The sequence below is a fragment of the Microplitis demolitor genome, chromosome 5 (assembly GCF_026212275.2).
Source record: "Microplitis demolitor isolate Queensland-Clemson2020A chromosome 5, iyMicDemo2.1a, whole genome shotgun sequence".
In the NCBI taxonomy this organism is placed as follows: domain Eukaryota; kingdom Metazoa; phylum Arthropoda; class Insecta; order Hymenoptera; family Braconidae; genus Microplitis; species Microplitis demolitor.
In genome coordinates, this window is record NC_068549.1 from 19,595,345 (window position 1) to 19,604,589 (window position 9,245).

A 9,245-nucleotide genomic window follows, 5' to 3' on the forward strand; every position below is an offset into this window, starting at 1 on the left:
ATATTATGGTAAACATAATCATAAAATTATGGTAGTGGTTACCATAATATTATGGTAATCATTCCCATAATGTATGGTAATTATTACCACGATATTATGGTCACTGTTACCATAATATTATGGTAACAATTACCATAATATTACGGTAATGGTTACTATAATATCATGGTAACCATTACTATAATATTATGGTAACCATTATCATAGTTACATGGTAACGATTACCATAATTCCATAGGAACTATTCCGATACCATATGGGAATTATACCCATAATTATAGAAATGATTACCATAATATATATGGGTGCCGTTCCTATAATCAAAATTTCAAAAAAACTGGTTACCATTCATTATAGGAACTATTTCCATAATAGATTATAACTGTTACCATAATTTTCTCTCCGTGTAATAAATTTTTTTCTTTTTTAATGAAACAATCGATTTTATAAAGAGAATAAGGAAAATTCTGTTTCAGCAATTTCTATATGATACAATTAGCTAATATTGCATACACGGAGAAAACGAGTCTCGAAAATATTTTAATATTTAACATATTTTAGTAAGAAATTCTAATACAAATCAATAAGTGCATTATTTGTACTATTTATTACTCACTGAAAAAAATAATCGGTAGCAGGTACCTATTGGCAGTCGGTAGCTACCGCCGATTATTTTTCAGTAGCCGCTACCGATTATTTCTGTAGCCGCTACTTATTTAAAAATCAGTACCAGCTACACAAAAAAAATCGGTAGCTGTTATTAAAGTAATCGGTAGCGGCTACTGATTGCCAATGGGTAGCTGCTACCGATTTTTCAGTAGCTGCTCCCGGAAAAAAAATTATGTTAACAAATAATTTGTTATTTGAAGAATTTCTAGTGACAATTTCTCTTAATTTTTAGCAGCACAAATTTTCTTCCTGTTGCAAAATGAAAGTATTTACAAGAAATGAAAAAAATTTTTATTAATTGAATACTTATAAAATAAAATACATTCTACATTATGAAAATTAATTAATTAACGTGTTTGAAATATTAATTAACAATCATTTGTATCAACCAAAGTGACAATCTCGATTTCACGCAGCATGCAAAGATAATTAAAAGAAAAGAAAAACAATGTACACCATAACGTGTTGTGTTAATTAAACTCAGTGGCGTGGATTAAGGATGAAAGTTAAAAGTTAGAAGTTAGTTAGACACCGAGACATATTACATGACGTTACTTGTCAACGTTTTTAAACAAAACTTGACTTCATTCATTGTACACTTTACTTTTGATAAACAAAATACATTACTTTCACGTACAGTTAGACGCAAGCCGCCGACGTTATAATATATACTATCATATTATATTATAAACATTTATATATAAGTGTATCCTTCATCCTTATTGAAGCCTATATGTAAGTTATATTATTAGATTTATTTATAATATACAAAATATATATATATATATATATATATATATATATATATATATATATATATATGAGTAAAGGAACCGATTGCGATGGAACAAGCTCACGATTTGTGGTGAATAGGCGCGGCCGGAAACGTCAATTTCGTCGAGCTAATCTGCGTCAAGTTGAAAACGCGCGTTATTCAAGATATTTGTATTACCCTTAGCTCTATATTGTCTGAGAATTCAATTTAGCGCCATATATAAAATCATAACTGACCTAACTTGCCTGAGGATCATTTCAATTAAATTTTTTATTTTTTTATAATATAATAGTATTATATTATTATTAGCTTATTATTGTTATATAACCTCGGGAAAAAATAATTTTTATCGACACAAATCAAAATCCATTACTGCATTTAAATCGACGATCACTACAAAAAACAAATCAAAAATTAGGATAAAATTCAAAATTTTGATTTTAGATTTCGGGGTATTATAAAAAAAAATTCGAAAAAATTGTAGATCTAAAAGGATCTATAAGAATCTCAGTAGGAAATAGATTTATTGGTGGTGATGTGGAATTAAAATTTGGAAAAATTGGAACCTGGTTGATCTAATCAAGTATCGGTAGATTTGAATTAAATTTTTCCCGATTTGAAATATTTTCGCGGGTATCAATAGAGGGGACAGCAATAAAAATTTGGAAAACTGTTGACTCTATAAACGAGTCCTTAAATTTCCCGCTCTCCGAGCAGAAAAAGCCAGGGTTCAAAAATTCAAATCCTGGTTAAATTTCCCGCGAATTTTTGAAATTCAGTTTAAGTCTTCTACCAAAAAAATAAACTTTCATTATTTTAAATGAGACGAAGCTCAAATAAAATTATCAAAAATATTTTCAAGCCTACTTCAGCATCAAAAATTATTCGCCGGCCCGAAATGCCCCATGTTTATTTTTCATCCTGAAAAACCCTTAGTATATCGAAGTCTTAAAAACATTAGCATTTTTAAAAAACTCATTTTGTGAAAATCAAACTTAATAATTTCCTAGTTTTTTAAAATTCAAATTTTCATCCCAAAAAAAAAAAAAAAATAACTCTTTCATTACTGTAAATTATATTGCTCTTAATTATCAATTAATTACAAGGACAGAAATGAATTTAAATATTTTCTTTCACTTTACGATTCAATTAACATGTATAAATTTGGTACGCAATTGCACCCATAAATGTAATTGCAGCAGTAATTATATATGATAAATAATGAATTATTGTATAGTGCAAATAATGAACATAAACCAAATATTTAAATTAGCAATAAAAAAAAAACAATAACATATTTATCGAAATAGAGATCTCTGAGATAAAAGAGAAGCGTATTCTTGTCTTTTCTCGGTTAACTTTTACTCTTGACGAGTAAATAAAACCCAACGCATGTCCTTTACTGCAAGTTATACCTACTATACATATTAAAGCTTCACAGTATATATCTGTATGTATAAATATATACAAGTAAAGAGTGAACTCTCAGAAGAGATCTCTCGGGTTCTCAGAAATCATTTAATCCTTCAGGCAAACCATTGACCTTCCCCAACATTTTTAATTAGTACAATATAATATACGTTATTAATATAAATCTGAAGACATATATATATATATATATATATATATATATATATATATATATATATATATATATATCTATTTATTTAAAAATTTTCATGTTACAGATGTTGTACAGTAGCAGAACATGAGAAATAACCCATCTACGGCATCCTCTAATTCCGATCTGCATCTCTTCTTATATAGTAGACTACAACTTGGCTGTCTCGAATCGACTAATATTAAACTCTTAAATACATTTAATATTATCAGATTAGTTATCTTAACTTAAAGTTGAAGAAAAAGCTGAAGCTAAAGGTAAGTACACGTGACATATCATCGTGTGAGTGCTAACTCTTTAGCCGTTACACGCATAATCCAACGATGGGGAGTACGCATCGCCGGTTTGTATCACCGGATTAATCTGTCGGTACACTCTCATCTCTGACTACTAAAAACCGTAAGGAGAGTATGCTAGTATATGTATATATAATATATGTATACATATATTAAGTATAGGAAATTATTTTTGTAACTGTAAAAAAAGTATTGTCAAGTTTACGAGGGTACTTGCTGTTACTTAGTTGCATTTGTACACTATCTCAACATTGTATGTACCATCGATAGGATAATGCGCCGAGCAATATCGTAATATAAGCTTCTGATGCTGTATAATTATACGATTGCCGTTAGAGGTTTTGCGTCCTTACAAAAAGGTCAGATTTAGTGAGAGAGAATTTAAGTTTAAATACCGCTTTAATGGTTAGTTTTGACGAACGACAATTTTAATTTATTTATGGAATATTTTTATAAGTTTACTTGCATCTAAAGCAGTTTTGAAAGAATTGTATTGTATCCGATTCAAATTCGATTTTTTTTCTGAAAATATTGAAATTAATAGTAAATTATCTGTAAATAATAGTCAGATATTATCATACATAATCATGGATAAATATTCGGATCTGATCAGATTCGAAAAATGGTCATACAAAATATCAGATATGATCATACAAAATATCAGATATGATCATATATGATTTCAGATATGATCATACATAAAGCCATTGCAGCCCTTGCATATTTATATATGATTCTGCATGATCATTTATGATCATATCTGATATCAGATGTGATCATATATGATGTCAGATATTATCAGATATGATACCAGAAATGATCATACATAAAGTCATTGCAGCCCTTGAATATTCATATATGATTCTGCATGATCATTTATGATCATGTCTGATATCAGATGTGATCATATATGATGTCAGATATTATCAGATATGATACCAGAAATGATCATATATAAAGTCATTGCAGCCCTTGAATATTCATATATGATTCTGCATGATCATTTATGATCATGTCTGATATCAGATGTGATCATATATGATGTCAGATATTATCATATATGATACCAGATATGATCATACATAAAGTCATTGCAGCCCTTGACTATTCATATATGATTCTGCATGATCATTTATGATCATATCTGATATCAGATGTGATCATATATGATGTCAGATATTATCATGCATAATCATATATGCATATTCAAGTGGTACAATATCTTTATATATGCTCAGGTACATTATAAGTCATGATCATAAATGATATCAGATATCAGATACGATACCAGATATGATCATATATAAAACCATTGTAGCCCTTGAATATTCATATATGATTCTGCATGATCATATCTGACATCATACATGATCATCTCCAATATCATTTATGATCATATCTGATATCATTTATGATCATATGTGATGTCAGATATGATCATACATATGATCATATATATGGTTATGCATGATCATATACGATCATATATAGACACACATCTTATCAGATCCATAAACTAGTCTTATTAGACTAGTATCTGATCATATCTGATTACAAAAAATTATAGACATTATTGTTGAATTTATCCTTTACGTATCATAGAATATGACTCCACTTTTATTATAACTTATCAGGGGTCATATAATATATGTTTTCAAACCTGATCACATATGATCAGATACGCTCATAAATGAACTTGTATCCGATTCTTTTTTCCAATAACATCTATTGGGTTTTTACAAAGTAATTTTTTTACGTTCGAAAAAAATATTCTAAAAATTTAAATCCATAATTAAATTTTTATTTACAGAAACAATTTCGGAACTCGACTCTGCCCTTCAAAAATTTATTTAGTATGAATATAAAAATTTATTTGTTGCACACAAAACATAACTCCATGTTTATTATAATACAAATTACCATAAGTATCAAAAGTGTGTAAATGTTCAAAATTTTATTTCTTAATTTAAATCTTCTTAAAGTTATCTCATTAAACAGTTAAAAAATTTATCACTACTTGAGAGTGACATTATAAGATTAAATAAATCCTCATAAATAATAGCCTTTAATTTATTAAAATTAATAATAACAATAATTTGAGCGTGTAATTCGGTAGGACTTTTACGGTTAAATTAAATAATAATTTAACCAGGAGAAATATATAACACCGTTTTACATCCATGCATGTGAGTTGGTTTGTAGCACGAGCGTTATTCATTTAACTGGGATTCCCGTTAATTGTCGGTGTTATGTTTCATATTCACATGATAAAATTTTCTGGCGCCAGAGACTCACGTGGATTATTATTTTCACAACAAACCACGTCAACGGCTGTCGTCTTTTTGTCATCGCGCAGCCTCAACTCATCTTGTCGTCAGTTCTTTGTTGTCGGTGTGAAAACGCCATTGACTTTTTTTAAAATAAATATGTATACAGATCATTCGCACTCGGTGTCGTTAAAAATTTATATATATATATATATATATATATATATATATATATATTACTAAATAAAATAATAAAAGTTAAGTGAGAATAAGAAAATATAATATAAGAGAGAATCAAACTTTTTTTTTTTAAATTATTTAAAGAAAAAAAAAAAATATATATATATATATATATATATACATTTCGTATGTTCATACATTCTTTGTGTTTATTTATTTTGCGTTTTTTTTTTTTTTACAGATAAAAATTATTTTATTTTTACATAAGTCCCAGTGACTTGATTATATTCCGGTTTTAAAAATAAGATTTATTTGAGTAATTGACCTGAAAAAAAAAAAAAAATACATACGTGTTTTTTTAAGTACATTCGTATACCAGAAAAGCATATATTGAAAAATGAATATCGATTTTTGGTCTCTTATATTAAATTATTTATATTTTTACTTAAAATTCCGTGCGTTTGTGAAATTGAAACTTAAATTGTCAGAATTGATATAATAGGCTCAAATTTATATGGATTGTAAATATATGTGTGTATATATGCAGATATATAAGTATATGTTATGTATATTTAGTAACATTGAATGTTTATGAAACTCATGAGGTATTTCCAATTATAACGGGCTCATACGAAAATGCTGGTCAAATTGCAGGTTTTGCGCGATTATTTCTCGCACTTGAGTGCCACACACGTTTCTTTTCCATGCCGATTCGTGTAATTTAACATTCAGATATATTTCAGCGGCTTCTTTCATTCAAATTTGTTTAAAACAAAAAATTTTTTAAAATATATCCTGCTTTATAGCTTTGCCACTTTTTTTTACACCGATTACTTAAAACTGTTTTTTTATTTACTTGCTTATGTAAAAAAGTATCGACTTTCATTATCGCGATTATTTCTGTAAGAAATTTTCTTTTTTGTTGAAAATTTTTTCGTAAATTAAAATTTTATTTGAGAATTTGACGTCTTGTAACATTTTTTTTAAAACGACATCTTGTTTTGAAAAAGAATTTTTTTTTTATTATAAGTAATATTCAAAAAATATTCAGATGTTTTGAAAAATTTTTCCATTTTGCAAGAAAATATTTCTGAGGCATATTGGGACAAAATTTTTTTTTTGCAATTTTTTAAATGAGCCGTACCTCAGGTACTTCGTCATACTGCGGGTATCAAAATTTTTCGAAAAAAAAATTTCCAATTTTTTTTAATAAAATTTAGAATTTTTTTTTTTTTAAAATTTTTAATGAGTCCTAGATAATTCGTATCAATTAAATTTTTTTGAAAACGTAATTAGAATAAATTTTTTTCTATTCAAAATTTTTTAAATAACCCGCCGCGCCCCACTATTTCCTAAATGAAATAAATTTGCGCCCAGTAATAAAAATAAAAAAAAAAATTAGAATTCAGTGTACTCGAGAAAACTTTTTTTGATAAAATTTTTGAAAAATTGCAGTCTGAATTTTTGATTAAGTAAATTTATTTAATTCAATTATAAATTTTGAAATTTTTTAATTACATAAAAGCTTCAAAAGACGTAAAATAAACACATGAATATCTTTAGAAACCCTATTAAAAGTAATGTCTTCTGCGACCTTATTTTTTTGAAAATCATCAACTAAAATCTCTACTTATTGCAGCATTTCCTTGCAACCCCGCTCGTAACAGTTACACTTGCTCATACAGTTACTTCATAAAAGTAATTCATGGATATAAATTCTATAATTTTTTACCACCTGAAATTACTCTTAAGACTTTAATAGAATTTTGTAACAAATGTAAATTGCATCTCGAATTAGTTGAAAGAGAGCGAGTATGTTCTGATTATTTCATTTTCATGCAAAACGTCAGGTACTCAGTCCTTTTTTTTCAACTATTTTCATCTCTTTTATACTTTCGACTCAACTCCCAACCTAAAATTCAAATTTCAAATTTTCAATCTCAATTTTCAACCAAAATTCAAATTTCCAAAAAATCGATCATTCACTCCATTTTTTTTAAATTAACTAATTAAAATTAATTATCCAGATCCAGATAAATTTTTTTTACTGACATAAAAAAATTGTCAAAAACAAAATTTAATAAAATTAAAAATGTCGATAAGCTGATAAATATTTTAATCAAATCTCCCAAAGTCCGTCGTCTTATCCAGGATAGCAAAGCAATACAAAAGTATATATTTTTCCAGCATAAACATTTCTCTGTCGCGGGATCTATTGTTCGGGCACGGACGAGCCCGAGAGCGGACCATAAGTCATTACACGTCAGGAGGTTGATTATGATCTCCATTGTGGGGACTTTAACGTCGTGAGCATTGTTCAATCTCAACAGCCACCTGTATACCCCCCATTTACAACAAACACACACACACACACACAAACACCCGCAATAATAACAATACACCCATACAATAATAACTCGTATCCACGAAGTTTCTAAACAGAGTTAAGTTAGAAAGCCACTCGCTATTATTTGGTATTTTTTATATTTTTTAACAATATATATATATATATATATTTTTTAAAATAAAATTCATGTTAGATCTCACGAGAGTACCGAGTCTCAATACAAGCTTTAAGACTTTATTTCTCTTTAAATCTTGTTCTTAACATTACATTAGTAAACTCATATATACCAATGAAATAAAATAATAATGCGGGGGCGTTTCTTGTGTATATTATTTATATATTTATATACTGATAGTTAAAGATGAAAATGAAATAGAGGCATCTAATGTAGTGTTGTCAGGTGGAGTTAAGAGTTTAGTTGTTGTTTCTTCTTTAATATAATACGACTTCCGGATGAATTGTTAAATTTCATCTTTAACATTTTACTCTTTACCCTTTATGTAAAAATTATCGGCAAACCAACAAGTCACTCTCCATTTATATATATAAATATATTTACTAGATTTATTTTAATAATAATTTACCGTGAGAAAATTTTATAATGTCAATGTATTATTCTATTTTTTGTAGATAATTAATCAATTAATTATATAATTTGAGGAAGAACGGGCCATGACAAACTATTTCAGCCGCTAATTATTTTTTGTGACTTTTGAGAATCAAAATTTATATTTCGGAGATAATTAACTTTTTCTAAACTATCATTTTTTCAAAATTTCATTTACTCTGAATGTCAAAAAAATTTTATATTACATGTAAGCCAGTGCTCTCATTAATACCCTATTTTTTTTTTGTTTTTCCGGGTCCAAAAATCAGCTTAAATTTGATTTGTTTGACTTAAATTCAAGTCAACTAAATTAATTTCGTCAAAGTTGACTTTTTTGACTGGATACTAAGTGAATTAAGTTGGCCTATAGCAAGTCAAAATCGAATGTGTTTTTCATACTTTGACTTACTTATGTATCCATTTAAGTCAAAAATTCAAATTTGACTTGGTCTTACACTGTTAAAAAAATTGTTTGAATTTTAA

General features: G+C 27.5%; 1 protein-coding gene across 1 annotated transcript in view; it reads left to right on the forward strand.

The window, feature by feature from the left end:
* LOC103579506 (uncharacterized) overlaps nt 1–9,245 on the forward strand; it is a 112,106-nt gene that overhangs the window by 51,380 nt on the left and 51,481 nt on the right. The window contains exon 2 of the mRNA XM_053739469.1: nt 3,133–3,322. The gene's annotated coding sequence lies outside the window, so the exon portion shown is untranslated. The remainder of the gene's footprint in view (nt 1–3,132; nt 3,323–9,245) is intronic.